This window comes from Bubalus bubalis, chromosome X (genome assembly GCF_019923935.1).
Source record: "Bubalus bubalis isolate 160015118507 breed Murrah chromosome X, NDDB_SH_1, whole genome shotgun sequence".
In the NCBI taxonomy this organism is placed as follows: Eukaryota; Metazoa; Chordata; class Mammalia; order Artiodactyla; family Bovidae; genus Bubalus; species Bubalus bubalis.
Window position 1 is genome coordinate 25,443,990 of NC_059181.1, and position 14,689 is coordinate 25,458,678.

Here is a 14,689-nt window from a genome sequence, read left to right on the forward strand (position 1 = left end):
GAGTCTGTGCTCATGACCACATATTTTTCCATGTTATTCTTGATTTAAATTAAAATAATGTGTGAAAAAAATAATAACAGGTAACTTCCCTGGTGGCTCAGTAATAAAGAACCCGTCTGCCAATGCAGGAGACTCAGGCTTGATCCCTGGGTTAGGAAGGTCCTCTGAAGAAGTAAATGGCAACCCACTCTAGTATTCTTGCCTGGAAAATCCCATGGACAGAGGAGCCTGGTGGGCTACAGTCCATGGAGTCACAAAAGAGTCAGACATGACTTAGTGACGAAACAACAACAATGCTTAGAATATATTCATAATCCAAAACACCTCTCCCTTTCCTCTGCCCCTGCTTCCCTTGTTCCATTCCACCCTCACTCTTATTCTCCTCTTTCTGTCTATAATACTTTATATATAATTCCATTATTTATAACTATATACATGCCATACAAGTTATTATGAGACACTACTTAGATTTTTACTTGATATTTTCATAATTATTCCACTGCCAAAGGACCTTTTACCACAAGTCTTACTTCATTTTGGTTTTGTTCATCTAGATTTTCTGCCTTAGATTTCAGTCTGTGGTGTGGCCAGTGTTCATTCAAGGTGTTCAATGCCTAGCACTGTACCACCAACACTTGGCTGCTTATTAAGACATGTTGTTATGTAACACTAACTAGTGACCTAAGAAGAAGATTAAAAAAAAAAAATATATATATATATATATATAATTTGACCTTAAAACCCATCTCTGAAGCATTCCAGCATTAGATCCTTTAGCAAATAAACACAAAAATCTCAGTTTCCTAATCTATAACTTTCCTACCTTAGAGGCATTTTTGTGGAATTAATAACATGTGAATCACTTTTAGATCCACAGATGAAAAAGCCTTCTCTAAATGCTGCGGATTGGCTAATTATACCATAGGGGACATTTGGGTTTATATTGTAAAGCATGCATATTTATATCTCTTTTATTTTAATTCAGGTTATTTTAGCTGAGGAAGCTATTTTTACTACTGAGGATGCCTGGTATTTTCTTGTTAATAACTTTAAAAGATATAAATAGTATACTGAAGCATTTAAACCTAAAGGTCAAACATGCTTGATGCATAAAAGGGGTGTATATATTATCAAACCTTTTTAATCACAAACCATATGTCATTGGTGTTTGCACCCTATTTAACCCATGAATGGAGAGATTCATTTTTAGTATAGATGCCACCATGAGCCTAATTTGTCTCTAACATCTTGATATGTAGCCTTGCATGGTCATTAAGAAATGGTGTTGAATAAACAGTGGTTTTTTCCCATTTTATTCAACCCCATTTCATAGTCTTTGTGAAAAAGATAGTTTTCAACCATCCACTTTTCAATCTAATCTGCATGTAATAATATATTCATCACATTGAAGCTGATAATGTATACAAACAAAGTCCAGCTCTATTCCTACAGGACTGCAATCTACCAGGGCAGCCAGAGATAAACAGATTACTTTAATACCACTAGTTCTATAATAGTGGTTTCAACACAAAGTGTATAGAAGGGAAAGCTTCTTTATTTTGGTATCTAGGAAAATTTCAAAGAGGAATTGATACGTGACTTTATAGTGTGGACCATGAACAAAAAACTGGAGTCACTTATGTCAAAAGGATCTAAAAATGGAGACAGGAGGCCATTAAGGAAGTGAAACATATGCAAGCCGCCACCACCCTCCCTCACCCCCAGTGCAACATAAACTTTTGACCCAGCCGTCCTGAGACAATCTGGAACTTGTATTTACTCCCTAGAGACCATAGCATAGCAAACAAGGTGCTGCTGGCAAAAGACTGAAGGCTTGGCAGCACTTACTGTAAAATAGATCTGCAAAGATAACCTAAATTACTTCTCTGGAATGTCTTTCTTTGTTGTCTTTATAAATGCCCATCACTTTCTATTTTCCTCAGAGCATATTTGAGTAGCTACTCAAATCAGTGCCTCCTGAATTAAAATTCCTAAGACTCCATATAAACTCTATTTCTTATTTGCCGCCTTCTGCATTGCTTGGTCGACAAAATACAATTTACCTAGGTGTTTAAGGAAAAGAGGCGTCACATAGAGGCATTACAAAGTCTCCAGGACTGCATTTAAACAGAGAGGAAGGTGATCCAGTTAGTTGGACCTGAGGGCTTTCATCCTATTATACCATCCCCCACCCACTTCCTGCTGTACACCTGACCTGTGACTCTAGGGGCTCACACACATGTATTATAACACAGCAGGCATGGTGATGTGCACACCATGGGTGTTTTCTCTCCCTCCTCCTACTTGCCAGCAAAATCTGCCATCCATGATGGACACTGAAGCTGTATCTTCCTGGTCCCAGCCACTTGCTAGTAAGTGTGTCTATTTAACTAAATTCTGCCCTAAGACAAGTCTCAGAGAAGAGAGAAGGGTTATGAGTCAAAGACAGGAATGATAACAAAATGAAAACTCTTATCTACTTAGCTGTACCAATGTGATATCTGTATGGCCTGAGTATCCCCAGGCAGTAAGAATTCTGAGAATGAAAAGCTAGCTCTCTAAGTGTGGAGGGAAATCATTTTGGCAAGTGTCTACTTAATAACATTGCTAAGCATCTCACCTTATCCTGGAGATCCTTCTCTCTAGGCTTTTTAGTAAGATAAGTACTAGACTTGATGTCACAACTCTGCTAATGGATACAATATTAAGATGGAGCTCTCTAGGGTCATTTACCAGATGATTTTATGTCAATAAATGGTTTGATATATTTTAGAGTACCTACTTCAAAATGCAGTGTCTAGAAATGTTAAATAACAGCTACTATTTAAAAAAACAATTTCTTAGTAGATGTATTCATAGATTCTAAAGAAGTAACACATGGTTATTGTTCTTAGTATAATAAACTGGATTGGCTCATGCACTAATTGTGGCAATCAGAAAAGATGTGATTGGTAAACACAGCTCACAGGACTGAAAGAGCATGGCTTGTGAACCGACAGTTTATTTTGAGGAAGGGGTATGACACAGAAAAGGCATCAAAGCCAGGATCTGAAGATGTCAGGTTCAAGCACCAATTATCCTTGCTCTGGAATGCATATTCCAAGACATGATCAGGGAGCCCAAATTGAGTCTCAGCGTGGGCTTCTTACACAATTTCGTTCACTTAGGCATATTCTTGCTATGTAACCAGCTTGTGCCAGAACTACGTATTAAACCAGTCTCTCCATAATCAGTAAATAATGCTCAAAAGTTGGTATTACCTCTTGAATCCATGGTGACAAGAACAACACTATTATTTCATGTTTTGGCCATTGATCAGGTTGGGCACAGGTCTTTTAGCAAGACAACACAGGTCAGTTTCAGGCCTGTTAGAATTAACCCTTAGTGCACAGGAGGTATGACAAACCCCACAATTCATACTTCTACTTTAAACAAATTATCTGAGCAACATTATACATATCTGTAAGCAACAAATTATCTTAAAAGTTATCTGAAAATTATATGAAAACCAAAGGTAATAATTTCTTGAAATGGAAACATTTTAGATATGAAGAACTAAACAAATATATTATTTCTCACTGCTACTGTTTGGTATACTAGACCTGTTCTCAAACATTTTGATCTCAGAACCTCTTTACACTCTTAAAAATTATTGAAGACCATCAAAGAGCATTTTTGTTTGTTGGGGGTGGGGGTGAAGGTAAAAGTGTTAGCTGCTCAGTCCTGCCCAACTCTTTGCAACCCCATGGACTGCAGCCCACTAGTCTAATCCATTCATGGAATTCTCTAGGCAAGAATATTGGAGTGGGTTGCCATTCCTTTCTTCAGGAGATCTTGCCGACCCAGGGATTGAAACCAGGTCTCCTGCATTGTAGGCAGATTCTTTACCTTCTAAGCCACCAGGGAAGTCCTGGGGGTTGGGGTTGGTGTTATTTATTAATATTTAGCCTATTAGAGATTAAAACAAATTTAAAATTATTTTTAAAGAAAGAAATATATTTGCCAAAATATAAAACATTTACTCAGAAGAGTAGCACTGTTTCACAATTTTGCTAATTTTTTAAATGTCTAGCCTATTAGATGACAGGCAGGTTCTCATACATTCGACTTTAAATTGGCTGTGATGTTACATTGGTAGATGTACATATATGAACAAAACGTGGCCTAATATAGAGAAGTACTTGGAAAGGGGAGGGCTATTTTAGTAGACTTTTAAGGTAATTTTGGATACTCTTATTTAATACTACATCCAAACTTCACAAGTTGTAGTTTCATAAAAGTAACAATGCAGAGTCAAACTCTATCAAAGGACTTTTTGTACCCTGCTAAGCAGCCATGAAATTAAAAGACACTTACTCCTTGGAAGAAAAGTTATGACCAACCTAGACAGCATATTGAAAAACAGAGACATTCCTTTGCCAACAAAGGTCCATCTAGTCAAGGCTATGGTTTTTCCAGTGGTCATGTATGAATGTGAGAGTTGGACTATGAAGAAAGCTGAGCGCTGAAGAATTCATGCTTTTGAACTGTGGTGTTGGAGAAGACTCCTGAGAGTCCCTTGGACTGCAAGGAGATCCAACCAGTCCATTCTGAAGGAGATCAGCCCTGGGATTTCTTTGGAAGGAATGATGCTAAAGCTGAAACTCCAGTACTTTGGCCACCTCATGTGAAGAGTTGATTCATTGGAAAAGACTCTGATGCTGGGAGGGATGGCGGGCAGAAGGAGAAGGGGACGACAGAGGATGAGATGGCTGGATGGCATCACTGACTGGATGGACGTGAGTCTGAGTGAACTCCGGGAGTTGGTGATGGACAGGGAGGCCTGGCGTGCTGCGATTCATGGGGTCGCAAAGAGTCGGACACAACTGAGTGACTGAACTGAACTGAACTGAACATTAAAATCCAGTGATATCTATTGCACTTTTAATCTATCTTTTTCATGCCTATAATTTTGTAACATCAAACATTGGTCATTGCAGAATTTTGGTTCACTGACACTTCTTTATGTTATATAAAAATCAGCTTAAGGACTTTTCTAATGATTATACTGGTGATATTAACCACTAAGAAGCTTTCAAGCTTATGGAAGCATTTACAAGGTTTCCAAAATTTTAATTTTCAAATGAAATTTCGAATTTTTTATTCGGCAACAAATATTGTCAATCATTTCCTGTGAAGTGGCAGCCTCACTTCTAATTATTTTGAGAAACTATCTTCCAAAAGCCCAACTCTGAATAACCATTACTTTCTGTCAGGAGTTCTTTCAAGTAAAAATAACACTACATGAAAAACAAAGCATCTACTTCAGCTCAAAACAAAACAACTACACAAATGCATTCCCTAGAGCCAATCATTGGAGAAGGAAATGGCAACCCACTCCAGTATTCTTGCCTGGAGAATTCCAGGGACAGAGCAGCCTAGTGGGCTGCCGTCTATGGGGTCGCACAGAGTCGGACATGACCGAAGCGATTTAGCAGCAGCAGTAGCAGCAGCAGAGCCAATCATTTACTTTAACATCCAGAAGAAATGCTTTCTCCATACTTCCCAGGTCGACAGACAAAAATCTCAGTTCCATTCAGTTGCTCAGTTGTGTTCGACTCTTTGCAACCCCATGGACTGCAGCACCCCAGGCCTCCCTGTCCACCACCAGTTGCCAGAATTTACTCAAACTCATGTCCATTGAGTCAGTGATGCCATCCAACCATCTTATCCTCTGTTGCCCCCTTCTCCTTCACCTTCAATCTTTCCCAGCATCAGGGTCTTTTCCAATGAGTCAGTTCTTCACATGAGGTGGCCAAAGTATTGGAGTTTCAGCTTTAGCATCAGACCTTCCAATGACTATTTAGGACTAATTTCCTTTAGGATGAACTGGTTGGATCTCTTTGCACTCCAAGGGACTCTCAAGAGTCTTCTCCAACACCACAGTTCAAAAGCATCAATTCTTTGGCATACAACTTTATAGTCCAACTCTCACATCCATACATGACTACTGAAAAAACCATAGCTTAGACTAGATGGATCTTTGTTGCCAAAGTAATGTGTCTGCTTTTTAATATGCTGTCTAGGTTGGTCATAACTTTTCTTCCATAACTTTTCTTCTTAAAAAAAGTAAGCGTCTTTTAATTTCATGGCTGCAATCACTATCTACAGTGATTTTCGAACCCAGAAGAATAAAGCCTGTCATTGTTTCCACTGTTTCCCCATCTATTTCCCATGAAGTGATGAGGCCAGATGCCATGATCTTAGTTTTCTGAATGCTGAGTTTTCAGCCAACTTTTCCACTCTCCTCTTTCACTTTCATCAAGAGACTCTTTAGTTCTTCTTCCCTTTCTGTCATAAGGGTGGTGTCATCTGCATACCTGAGGTTATTGATATTTCTCCCAGCAATCTTGTTCAAGCTTGTCCTTCATCCAGCCCAGCATTTCTCATGATGTACTCTGCATATAAATTAAATAATCAAGGTGACAATATACAGCCTGGATATATTCCTTTCCCTATTTGGAGCCAGTCTGTTGTTTCATGTCGACTTATAACTTGCTTCCTGACCTGCATACAGATTTCTCAAGAAGCAGGTCAGGTGGTCTGGTATTCCCATCTCTTTCAGAATTTTCCACAGTTTATTGTGATCCACACAGTCAAAGGCTTTGGCATAGTCAATAAAGCAGATGTAGATGTTTTTCTGGAACTCTGTTGTCTTTCTGATGATCTAACGGATGTTGGCAATTTGATCTCTCATTCCTCTGCCTTTTCTAAAACCAGCTTGAACATCTGGAAGTTCACAGTTCACATACTGTTTAAGCCTGGCTTGGAGAATTTTGAGCATTACTTTACTAGCGTGTGAGATGAGTGCAACTGTGCAGTAGTTTGAGCATTCTTTGGCATTGCCTTTCTTTGCGACTGGAATGAAAACTGACCTTTTCCAGTCCTGTGGCCACTGCTGAGTTTTCCAAATTTGCTAAGTGCAGCACTTTCACCACATCATGTTTGAGGATTTGGAATAGCTCAACTGGAATTCCATCACCTCCACTAGCTTTGTTTGTAGTGATGCTTCTTAAGGCCCACTTTACTTTGCATTCCAGGATGTCTGGCCCTAGGTGAGTGATCATACCATCATGATTATCTGGGTCATGAAGATCTTTTTTGTACAGTTCTTCTGTGTATTCTTTTTTTCTTTTTTTAAAGTGAAGTCACTCAGTTGTGTCTGACTCTGTGCTACCCCATGGACTGTAGCCTACCAGGCTCCTCCGTCCATGGGATTTTCCAGGCAAGAATACTGGAATGTGTTGCCATTTCCTTCTCCAGGATCTTCTGTGTATTCTTGCCACCTCTTTTTAATCTCTTCTGCTTCTGTTAGGTCCATACCATTTCTATCCTTTATTGAGCCCATCTTTGCAAGAAATGTTCCCTTAGTATCTCTAATTTCCTTGAAGAGATCTCTAGTCTTTCCCATTCTGTTGTTTTCCTCTTTTTCTTTGCACTGATAACTGAGGAAGGCTTTCTTATCTCTCCTTGCTACTCTTTGGAACTCTGCATTCAGATGCTTATATCTTTCCTTTTGTCCTTTGCTTTTGGCTTCTCTTTCTTTCACAGCTATTTGAAAGGCCTCCTCAGACAGCCATTTTGCTTTTTTGCATTTGTTTTTCTTGGGTCTTGATGGTCTTGATCCCTGTCTCCTGTACAGTGTCACAAACCTCCGTCCATAGTTCATTAGGCACTCTGTCTATCAGATCTAGTTACTTAAATCTACTTCACACTTCCACTGTATAATCAGAAGGGATTTGATTTAGGTCATGCCTGAATGGTCTAGTGATTTCCCCTACTTTCTTCAATTTAAGTCTGAATTTGGCAATAAGGAGTTCATGATCCGAGCCACAGTCAGCTCCCAGTCTTGTTTTTGCTGACTGTATAGAGCTTTTCCATCTTTGGCTGCAAAGAATATAATCAATCTGATTTCAGTGTTGGTCATCTGGTGATGTCCATGAGTAGAGTCTTCTCTTGTGTTGTTGGAAGAGGGTGTTTTCTATGACCAGTGTGCTCTCTTAGCACAACTCTATTAGCCTTTGCCCTGCTTCATTCTGTACTCCAAGGCCAAATTTGCCTCTTACTCCAGGTGTTTCTTGACTTCCTACTTTTGCATTCCAGTCCCCTATAATGAAAAGGACATTATTTTTGGGTGTTCTAAAAGGTCTTATAGGTCTTCATAGAGCCATTCAGCTTCAGCTTCTTCAGCATTACTGGTCGGGCATAGACTTGGATTACCATGATATTGAATTGTTTGCCTTGGAAACAGAGATCATTCTGTCGTTTTTGAGACTGCATCCAAGTACTGCATTTTGTACTCTTTTGTTGAGTATGATGGCTACTCCATTTGCCCACAGTAGTAGATATAATGGTCATCTGTGTTAAATTCACCCATTATAGTCCATTTTAGTTCTCTGATTCCTAGAATGTTGACGTTCCCTCTTGCCATCTTCTGTTTGACCACTTCCAATTTGCCTTGATTCATGGACCTAACATTCCAGGTTCCTATGCAATATTGCCCTTTATAGCATCAGACCTTGCTTCTATCACCAGTCACATCCACAGCTGGGTGTTGTTTTTGCTTTGGCTCTGTCCCTTCATTCTTTCTGGAGTTATTTCTCCATTGATTTCCAGTAGCATATTGGGCACCTACCGACCTGGGGAGTTCATCTTTCAGTGTCCTATCTTTTTGCCTTTTCATACTGTTCATGGGGTTCTCAAGGCAGGAATACTGAAGTGGTTTGCCATTCCCTTCTCCAGTGGACCACATTTTGTCAGACCTCTCCACCATGACCCGCCCATCTTGGGTGGCCCCACAGGGCATGGCTTAGTTTTATTGAGTTAGACAAGGCTGTGGTCCATGTGATCAGTTTGGCTAGTTTTCTGTAATTGTGGTTTCAGTCTTTCTGCCCTCTGATGCCCTGTCTCAGCACCTACTGTCTTACTGGGGTTTCTCTTACCTTGGACGTGGGGTATCTCCTCTCGGCTGCTTGCCGCTCCAGTGCTGCGCAGCTGCCACTTGCTGCTCAGCCGCCGCTCGCTGCTCCAGCATGATAAGTCTAAACACAGACTGAATATATAGATTCAAGTTCTAGGTTGCAATTTTCTAGCTATAATGACAGGGAGATTTTTTTTTTCCTTTCTCTCTCTTTTTTTTTTTTTTAAGTTGGGAAAATGAATGAGACATTCGCAGGGTCTTTATGTTCCCCTCAAAGTTAACAGCTTATACTTGTAAGGACAAAATGAGATAATGTAAAGGAACATTTTATGCAAAATAATAAATACTATAAAAATATATTTCAGTTACCACCACCACCACTGGTTTTTCATAAACACATAAAACACTTAATAGCACCCTTTAGCATTTAGGTATGCCAGTGCCATGTGCTGGCAACACAATGTTACATAATGTCTTTCTGTAAGAAAAAAACAAAAAACCAAAACTTTTCTCTTAAGCAATTAAAGTTAAAAAAGTTTGCTAAAATCCATTTACCTCAACCTTGTTGACGCATTAGTAACTGTAACAACTTTGGCATCAGTGTACCATTTAAAATAATCAGGAAGACACAGATGGTCCATTACCAGAAATAAAACATTACTGTCAGAATATCACTGCACACAGACAACTAGTAAGACCACAGCAGATCATAAGAGCCTACCTTGAAGAAGAATCATGGAGTCCCTCGAAACTGGCTTTCTTTCCTCTTCCTGTTTTAAGGCGCTCCAGTGAATTTGCCCATCTACCTTCCAGTAAAATCCCTGGCGTCTTAGCACACTTCTTTTGGTTTCCTATTTGGTGGAGAAGCATTCAGATGTTACAGGTTGTTTTTTTTTTTAAAGGACCGACATCTGCTAGTTCCAGGCTTTTCAAAGAAAGAAGAGGTTTTTAAATCAATTACTCTAGAGAGCCCCACCCTCAGAGACTCTGACTTGGTAGGTGAAGCTCAGGTGTTGGTGTTTGTAAATCACCCTAGCTGATATCCATGTTACTAATATTAGGACCCTACTTTCAGTAGACAAACTTTTCTCTTATTAAAGAAATGACCATAAAAATAAACTTCAGGTATTTTATTGTAGGGGAGAAAAATTTGCCACCTTAAAATGCGTCTCTTTAGCATGCGGGTTATTTTGAGCTGAAAACAATCAAGGCCCAAAAGACTTCCCCCAAATCGTTAAGGCTCGCCTAGCTGCCTAAATGAATGCAGATAGAGGACGAGTTCCAGGAAGGGGGCCGTCATGACAGCCAAGGACAGAATAATATGAAGTAGGTGTGGTAGACAGGGAGGAATTTAGCAAAGACTGTTAAAACTTCTCCCAGTGTCCCATTGTCTCTGCCAGCAAACATTTGTTTACCGAACATTTAAATTCCATCTCCATGTGAAATGCCTTCCTCCCTTTTGAAATCCCAATCCACCAGCCCCAACTTAATCTTTAGTTTTTAGCTAAAGATAATATTTGAGGTGAGGGCTTCCATCATTTTGATGAGTTAATCAGTTTTCTTGGATCTCTCTCATGTGTACAATGTTATTAAAATTTTGTTTGATTTTCTCCTGGTAATCTCTCTCATGTCAATTTAACTCTTAGGGCAACCAAAAAAACCTAGAAATACAGAGGAAAATTTCTTGCTCCCTGACACTATCAAGCCATCAGAACCATGGGCTCTTTTTTTTTTCTATCTTAGCAAGATAACCAGGCCTGGCTCAGTAGTAAAGAATCCTCCTGCTAAGCAGTAGATGCAGACTTGATCCCTGTATCCATAAGATCCCTGGGAGAAAAAAATTGAAGCCCACTGCAGTATTCTTGCCTGGCAAATCCCACGGACAGTTGTACATAACTGAAAGATTGAAAAACAACAAAGGCAGAGAAGCAGGGAAAATCTGCATTCTAGATATTGAAAAGAAAAAAAAAATCACAAAAGTAAATCCAAAAATTCAAAGCAAAAGAAAGCAAACAGCTCCTAAATGATGGCATTGAACTGGCAGTTTAAATTTAGTTTAAATTTAAATTTAAGTGAATTAAGATATGCATATTAAAATAAAAGGCTGATGATATTTAATTTTTCCTTTCTCTTATTTTAAAGACTCGGGGATTCACCCAATTCATTGGTAGATGAAGATGGTTTCTGTTGACTTTCTTTTTTCCTCATGGAATTTTTGTTCCTTATTTGTTTTATAGGTTGCATATTTTAGGACTTGAATTTTCCTTTAGAAATTATTTTTTTCAACTTTATGTGAAGTAATTAATTCTTTTTTACTAATAAATCATTGGTAGGAATGTGTTAGCCTAGAAGAAAATTAAAGTTTCTAAATCTGTTAAGGGGCAGAAATAAAAAATCCTTAAAACACTTGAGTGGATCGGTTCTTCTAGCAGCCATATATTTTGGAAAGAAGTCTTGGAATTAAGTCTTAGAGGAATTTGCTGTGAATGTTCAATCATTTTAGAGGGAAAATGTTAAATCATTTTAGAGGGAAAAAACCAAATTGCTATTTATTTGCTGATTATTTTGAAAATTTAAAGCCCAAAGTGGTAAGAAAGTAACTTTCAGTAGAAAAACTATTCCAAACATTTAGCCCATCTTCCAAAGAACTTTCAGAGAATATAGCACAATTGCTAAACATATCCACGAATGAGATAAAAACAGGCGAGGGGGGGTGGTTGTAGGATATAGGGGTAGAGAAAGTTTATTCTTTGAATATGTTTCAGTGATGAGGTGGATGATGGAAATTGCTTAAAAGTGAATGATATTTTGAATGTTAGGAATTAGTTCTACACTTAATGTTGTGCAAACACTGAAGACCATGTTCAAAGGTAATGGAACAGATCAACCATTCTCCTTTCATATTTGAGAAAATTTCCTTGAATTACTTCCTTCTGGGCTTTATTTGTCTTGTTGTTGTTCAGTCTCTATGTCTGACTCTTCGTGATCCCATGCACAGCAGCATGACAGGCTTCCCTGTCCTTTACCATCTCCTGGAGCTTGCTCAAACTCATGTTTATTGAATCAGTGATGCCATCCAGGCTTCCCTGGTCATCCAACTATCTCGTCCTCTGTCGCCAGCTTTTCCTCCTGCCCTCAATCTTTCCCAGTATCAGGGTCTTTTCCAATGAGTTGGCTCTTCGCATCAGCTGGCCAAAGTATTGGAGCTTCAACATCAGTCCTTCCAGTGAATATTCAGGACTGATTTCCTTTAAGCTTGACTGGTTGGATCACTTTGCTGTTCAGGGGACTCTCAAGAGTCTTCAACACCACAGTTTGAAAGCATCAATTCTACATTGCTCAACCTTCTTTATGGTTCAGCTCTCACATCTGAACACGACTACTGGGAAAACAATAGCTCTGAGCAATGGCTCAAAAAAGGTCTATACGGACTTTTGTTGGCAAAGTGATGTCTCTTTTTTTTCTTATGCTGTCTAGGTTGGTCATGGCTTTAAAAGGAGCAAGCGTCTTTTAATTTCATGGCTGCAGTCACTGTCCGCAGTGATTTTGGAGCCTAAGAAAAGAAAATCTGTCACTGTTTCCATTTTTTTGCTTTCTATTTGCCATGAAATGATGGGACCAGATGCCATGATCTTCGTTTTTTGAATGTTGAGTTTAAAGCCAACTTTTTCACGCTCCTCTTTCACATTCATCAAGAGACTCTAGTTTTTCTTCTCTTTCTGCCATCAGGGTGATGTTATCTGCATATCTGAGGTTATTGATATTTCTCCCGGCAATCCTGATTCCAGCTTGTGCTTCATCCAGCCCAGTGTTTCTCATGACGTACTCTGCATAGAAGTCAAATAAGCAGGGTGACAATATATAGCCTTCTTGTACTCCTTTCCCAACTTTGAACCAGTCTGTTGTTTCCTGTCCAGTTCTAACTGTTTCTTCTTGCCTGCATATAGGTTTCTAAGGAGACAGGTAAGGTGGTCTCATATTCCCATCTCAAAGAACTTTCCCCAGTTTGTGGTGATCCACACAATCAAAGGATTTAGTATAGTCAATGAAGCAGAGGAGACGTTTTTCTGGAATTCCCTTGCTCTCTCTCTCTTTTTTTTTTCCCTTGCTCTTTTAATAATCTGAGAGATGTTGGCAATTTGAGTTCTGGTTCTTCTGCGTTTTCTAAACCCAGCTGTACATCTGGAAGTTCTTGGTTCACATAGTGCTGAAGCTGAGCTTGAAGGAGTTTGAGCATTACCTTGCTAGTACAGGAAATGAGCACAACTGTACAGCAGTTTGAATATTCCTTGGCATTGTCTTTCTTTGAGATTGGAATGAAAACTGACCTTTCCAGTCCTGTGGCCACTGATGAGATTTCCAAATTTGCTGACATATTGAGTGCACCACTTTCACAGCATCATCTTTTAGGATTTGAAATAGCTCAGCTGGAATTCCATCATCTCCACTAGCTTTGTTTATAGTAATGCTTCCAAAGGCCCATTTGACTTCACATTCCAGGATATCTGGCTCTAGGTGAGTGATCACACCTTTGTGGTTATCTGGGTCATGAAGATCTTTTTTTGTATAGTTCTTCTGTGTATTCTTGCCACCTCTTTTTAATCTCTTCTGTTTCTGTTAGGTCCTTACATTTCTGTCCTTTATTGTGCCCATCCTTGCATGAAATCTTCCCCTGATACCTCCAATTTTCCTGAAGAAATTTCTAGTCTGTCCCATTTTATTGTTTAGGGCTTCTGTAGCCAAAATTATTTCATCTAATTCAATCACTATAGCATTTAGAAGGTGTCTAGCTCTCATCTTGCTTAACATGGGATTGTATATGTATATATGTGTGTGTGTGCTAAGTCACTTCGGTTATGTCTGACTCTTTGCAACACTATGGACTGTAGTCCCCCAGGCTCCTCTGTCCACGGGATTCTCCAGGCAAGAATACTGGAGTGGGGTGCCATTTCCTCCTCCAGGGGATCTTCCCGACCTGGGGATCAAATCTGCATCTCTTAAGTCTCCTGCATTGGCAGGTGGATTCTTTACCTCTAGCACCACCTGGGAAGCCCCTAAGTATTGATATATATGCACTTCCAGATTAAAGAACTATTAAGGAACAAATTGGTTTTATTCTATGATTCAGGAGTCAGCATTCCATCTAGCAACTAGAAGTGTATTTTGAGGGGTTTATACAGAATTGAAAGTCTTTATAGGAAGGAAAGTGGAGCAAGGAATCTCTTAGAAAGAGAAAAAAAAAATATTTGTAGTCCAGGACATTGTTGAGGATGGGGATGGGGGGATGGCAAGGGTTTTTATCACACAGATTGCCTCTTCTTCCACTAAGGCAATGGAGAAGGTCAATGTGACAGATCACCTATTGAAGCTGATCAGAAAATTCTTAGACTGGTTGATTAAGATTACTTACCTACAGAAATTCAAAACTGCAATTAAGTCTTGATTTGCTATTGAAACCCAGCAGGACTCTGTGGGGGGCTTCCCAAGTACAGAGCCCATTACCTGTCCCCCTTCTCTTCCTGAGTACCAAGGGGCAGATTCAAATGGTTGTTAATCAGGGAAGGGAGGGGGTGCAGAGACAAAGGAGAAGCAGTGAGAAACAACAGTGCAGCCTTTAAAGCACTGTCCTAGCTCCTCCTCAAGGAATACATATATATATATATATATATATATATATATATATATATCTTTGAGTTCTTCTGCAGGAACTAAGGTGCCCATCCAAGTGAA

The 14,689-nt window shown here is 39.3% G+C and overlaps 1 long non-coding RNA gene across 2 annotated transcripts in view; it reads right to left on the bottom strand.

Annotated features, from left to right (window-relative positions):
* Nucleotides 1–14,689, bottom strand: part of LOC123331776 — a 496,106-nt gene that overhangs the window by 4,648 nt on the left and 476,769 nt on the right. The window contains exons 3-5 of one of the 2 annotated variants that reach the window (XR_006548548.2): nucleotides 9,681–9,810; nucleotides 8,982–9,091; nucleotides 6,378–6,437 (exon numbers count right to left, since the gene is read on the bottom strand). This is a non-coding gene — a long non-coding RNA (uncharacterized LOC123331776). Of the gene's footprint in view, nucleotides 1–6,377; nucleotides 6,438–8,981; nucleotides 9,092–9,680; nucleotides 9,811–14,689 lie in introns of those variants that run through there. The other variant, XR_006548547.2, reaches the window with a different exon arrangement.